Source organism: Pristiophorus japonicus, chromosome 23 (genome assembly GCF_044704955.1).
Source record: "Pristiophorus japonicus isolate sPriJap1 chromosome 23, sPriJap1.hap1, whole genome shotgun sequence".
NCBI lineage: Eukaryota > Metazoa > Chordata > Chondrichthyes > Pristiophoridae > Pristiophorus > Pristiophorus japonicus.
In genome coordinates, this window is record NC_091999.1 from 57,227,936 (window position 1) to 57,232,857 (window position 4,922).

General features: G+C 44.5%; 1 non-coding gene across 1 annotated transcript; it reads left to right on the forward strand.

Annotated features, from left to right (window-relative positions):
• Positions 1 to 3,402: 3,402 nt before the first annotated feature.
• trnaf-gaa (transfer RNA phenylalanine (anticodon GAA)) lies at positions 3,403 to 3,485 on the forward strand. Its single transcript has one exon. It is a non-coding gene; the product is annotated as a tRNA-Phe (tRNA).
• Positions 3,486 to 4,922: the final 1,437 nt, after the last annotated feature.

The window sequence follows — 4,922 nt, forward strand, 5'->3', positions numbered from 1 at the left end:
CCATCCTGCCCAGTGATACATGATTTTCATCTGTTGAATCTGCAATTTTCTGTAACTCTGTGACACTCTAAGCCGATCATGAAATGAAATTGTGAAATGTAGCTGTGTATCTCAGTCTCTGCCTTTCTCTCTTTAGAGAGCTGTGTATGTGTTTGTGTGCTTGAGCCTTTCTCTCCCTCAGTCTGCCTCTCTCTGACTCACTCTGTCTGTCCCTGGTTCTCTGTTTGTCTCTGTCTCTCAATCTGTCGCTTTCTCACGGTGTCCAGTTCTGCTCCAATGCGATTCTCTCAGACTCTCTGTCTGACTATCTCTCTCTTTCCCATACTCCCTGTCCATGTCTTTGCCTGTCTCATTTTGTCCCTGTCTCTAATCTGATGAGTATTTGCATCAGTTTCTGTTTTTGAAACATAAAAACATAGAAAATAACTGCTGGAGTAGGCCATTAGGCCCTTCGAGCCTGCACCGCCATTCAATATTATCATAGCTGATCATTCTTTCAGTTACCCTTTCCTGTTTTCCTCTCCATCCCACTTCATCCACTCAACCGTAAGGACCATAACTAACTCTCTCTTGAATATATCCAATGAACTGGCTTCAACAACTCTCTGTGGCAGGGAGTTCCACAGGTCAACAACTCTCTGAGTGAAGAAGTTTCTACTCGTCTCACTGCTAAATGGCCTACCCCTTATCCTAAGACTATGTCCCCTGGTTCTGGCTTCCCCAACATCGAGAACATTCTTCCCGAATCTAACCTGTGCAGTCCCGTCAGAATCTTATATGATTCTCTGAGATCCCCTCTCATCATTCTAAACGCCAGTGATTAAAGGCCTAGTTGATCCAATCTCTCCTCATATGACAGTCCTGCCATCCCTGGAATCAGTCTGGTGAACCTTCCCTGCACTCCCTCAGCAGCAAGAACGTCCTTCCTCAGACTAGGAGACCAAAACTGAACACAATATTCCAGGTGTGTCCTCACGAAGGCCTTGTACAACTGCAGTAAGATCTCCTGGCTCCTATATTCAAATCCTCCAGCTACGAATGCCAACATACCATTTGCTTTCTTTACCGCCTGCTGTACCTGCATGCCCACTTTCAGTGACTGATGAACCATAACACCAAGGTCTCACTGCACCTCCCCTTTTTCTAGTTTTCCGCCATTCAGATAATATTCTGCCTTCGTGTTGTTGCCCCCAAAATGGATAACCTCACATTTATCCACATTATACTGCATCTGCCATGTATTTGCCCACTCACCTAATCTGTCCAATTCACCCTGCAGCCTCTTAGCGTCATCTTCACAGCTCGGACCGCCACCCAGTTTAGTGTCATCCGCAAACTTGGAGATATTACACTCTATTCCTTCAACCAAATCGTTCATGTATATTGTAAAGAGCTGGAGTCCCAGCACTGAGCCCTGCGGCACCCCACTAGTCACTTCCTGCCAGTTTGAAAAGGACCCGTTTATCCCGATTCTCTGCATCCTGTCTGCCAACCAGTTCTCTATCCATGTCAGTACATTAATCCCAATACCATGTGCTATGATTTTGTGCACCAATATCTAGTGCGGGACCTTGTCAAAAGCCTATTGAAAGTCCAAATACACCACATCCACTGGTTCTCCCTTGTCCACTCTACTCATTACATCCTCAAAAAATTCCAGAAGATTCGTCAAGCGTGATTTCACTTTCATAAATCCATGCTGACTCGGTCCGATCCTGTCTCTGCTTTCCAAATGGGCTGCTATTTCATCCTTAATGATTGATTCCAATATTTTCCCCACGACTGATGTCACGCTAACCGGTCTATAATTAGCTGCTTTCTCTCTCCCTCCTTTTTAAAAAAGTGCCATCACATTAGCTACCCTCCAGTCCATAGGAACTGATCCAGAGTCGATAGATTGTTGGAAAATGATCAACAATGCATCCACTATTTCTAGGGCCACTTCCTTAAGTACTCTGGGATGCAGACTATCAGCAGCCGGGGATTTATCGGCTTATAATCCCAACAATTTCTCCAACACAATTTCCCGCCAATAAGGATATCTTTCAGTTCCTCATTCTCACGATACGCACAGTCCCCTCGTACATTCGGAAGGTTTTTTGTATCTTCCTTTGTAAAGACAGAACCGAATTATTGTCTCTATCTGTCTGTCTCTCTATCTGTCTCCCTCTTTGTCTCTTTCATTGTCCCTGTCTTTGTCTCTGTCATTGCATCATATTTGCCTCCTTCTCTTTATGGAGCACACAAACACATCTCTGTGTATGTATGTGTTTGAGTCGTTTTCTCATTCAGACTGAACCTCCCTCTCAATCTCAAACTTTCTGTCTCTCTTTGCCGAAAATCTCGCTGTCTGTGTCTCCCTGTTTCCCTCTTTGTCTGTCTCTCAATGTGTCTGTCTCTTTCTCACGATGTCCAGTTCTGTTCCAGTGGGATTCTCTCAGTCTCTCTGTCTGACTGTCTCTCTCATTCCCATCATCTCTGTCTGTCTATGTCTCGACCTGTCTGTCTCTATTTGCCTGTCTCTGTTAGTTCCTGTCTCTAACCTGCTGAGTATTTCCATCATTTTCTGTTTATATCTCTGTATATCTCTCTATCTGTCGCTCACTCTTCATCTGTCTCTCTCCTTGTTACTGTCTTTATCACTGTCTTTCTCTCACTGTTTCCCTCTCTCTCTTTATATCTGTATGTGTGTGTGTTTGTGTCTTTTTCTCACTCAGTCTGCCTCTCCTTCTCAGTCTCACACTTTCTGTCTCACGTTGTATCTATCTTGCTGTCTGTCTCTCCCTGTTTGTCGGTTTGTCTCTGTCTCTCAATGTGCCTGTCTACTTCTCATGGTGTCCATTTCTGTTCTCAGCTCGATTCCTGCACTGACAGAATCCACACCCGTCAGCTCCTCATTCGTGTCTTAGTTAATATCCCTCTCTGTCACGCGCGAGGTAGGCGTTCAATTCCCCGACCAGGATGAAGCTTTTTTAAAATGTTGAATATTACTTCTGTATGGCCTGAAACTTTATAAAAAGACTTGGGGAAACTAATACGGATGTGAACTTTGGTATCGTCTTTGGTTCAATGGCAGCATTCTCGACTGAATAAGGACGTTGTGTGTGTAAGTCCCACTCCTGAGACTTGAGCATATAATCTTGGCTGACACTCAAATGCAGTACTTGAGGGATTTTGCATTGTTGAAGCTGTTGACGTTCGGATAAAATGTTAAATTGAAGCTCCGTCTGCACCCTCGAGTGGATGTGAAAGTTCCCAGAGCATTACTCGAAAAAGAACAGGAGAGTTGCCCCTGTGTCAATATTGCTATAAATATTCGAAAATGCTCATTGAACACCTGTGTCTGTGAGAGTGGAGCTGCAGCCCAGATTCTCACAGAGACAAAATGCGAATACTGACAAAACCAGGATGGCCGAGTTGTTAAGGCGTTGGACGGAAAATCCAATGGGTTCATACCTGCATGGGTTCGAACCCCGCTCCTGGTAAATCTTTAAATTCAAAGCGATTTCCTGCCATCCTGCTCTGTTATACCCGAATCTATTCTGTTGATATCTGCATTTGTCGATAACTTTGTAACATTCAAACAAATGGGATTGTGCAATGTATCTATGCCTCTCTCTCTCTGTCTTTAGAGTGCTCTTTATGTGTTTGAGTCTGACTCTCTGTGTCTGAGGAACTAGAAGCTGAATTTATGGAGCTGGGAGCTAACTTAACAAATTGGACCTCAAAGGTAGCAATCTCAGGAAGAGCTACCACTTTTCAGAGTAGGAATCGCAGGATAGTTCAGATGACTGTGTGTTGCAGAAGGGAGGGATTTCATTTCTTGGGACATTGGAACCGTTCTGTGGGAGCTGGGACCTGTGCGAACCGGACGGTCTGCACCTCAGCAGAACCAATGTCCACGAGGGAGAGTTTGCTCATGTTGTTGGGGAGGGGTTAAACTGATATGGTAGCGGGATGGGAACCTTTGGGGGCAATAAAGTAAGGGTGGAGGGCAGAGAAACCCAAAGGAAAAAATTAAAAAGGGCCACATTGCAGCAAACTTCAAAAGGGACAAGGTGTGTTAAGATAACAAGCCTGAAGGCAATGTGCCTCAATGCAAGGAGTATTCATAATAAGGTGGACAAATTAACTGCACAGGCAGCAATTAATGAATATGATGCAATTGGCATCACGGAGAAATGGCTCCAGGGTGACGAAGGCTGGGAACGCAACATCCAGGGGCATTCACCAGTCAGGAAGGATAGACACTAAGGAAAAGGAGGTGGGGTGACATTGCTGGTTGAAGAGGAAATTAATGCACTAGTCAGGAAGGACATTCGCGTGGATTCTACGTGGGTGGATCTGTGGAATATCAAAGGGAAAAAAACGCTAGTGGGCGTTGTGTACTACCAAACAATCGTAGTGAGTTTGCTGACAGCACCCAACAAGAAAGTAGGGATGTGTGCAATAAAGGTACATCAGTTATCATGGGCGACTTTAATCTACACATAGATTGGGCTAACCAAACTGGTAGTAATACGGTGGAGAAGGATTTGCTGGAATGTATTAGGGATGGTTTTCTCGACCAATATGTCGAGGGACCATCTGGAGGGCTGGCCATCCTCGACTGCTTGATGTGTAATGAGAAAGGACTAATTAGCAATCTTGTTGTGCGAGGCCCCTTGGGGAAGAGTAACCACAATAAGGTAGAATTCTTTGTTAAGGTGGAGAGTGAAACAATTAATTCTGAGACTGGGGTCCTGAACTTAAGGAAAGGTAACTTCAATGATATGAGACATGAATTGGCTAGCATAGACTGGGAAATGGTACATAAAGGGTTGACGGCAGATAGGCAATGGAAAACATATAAAGATCACATGGATGAACTTCAACAATGGGACATCCCTGTCTGGAGTAAAAAATAAAATGGGGAAGTTGGC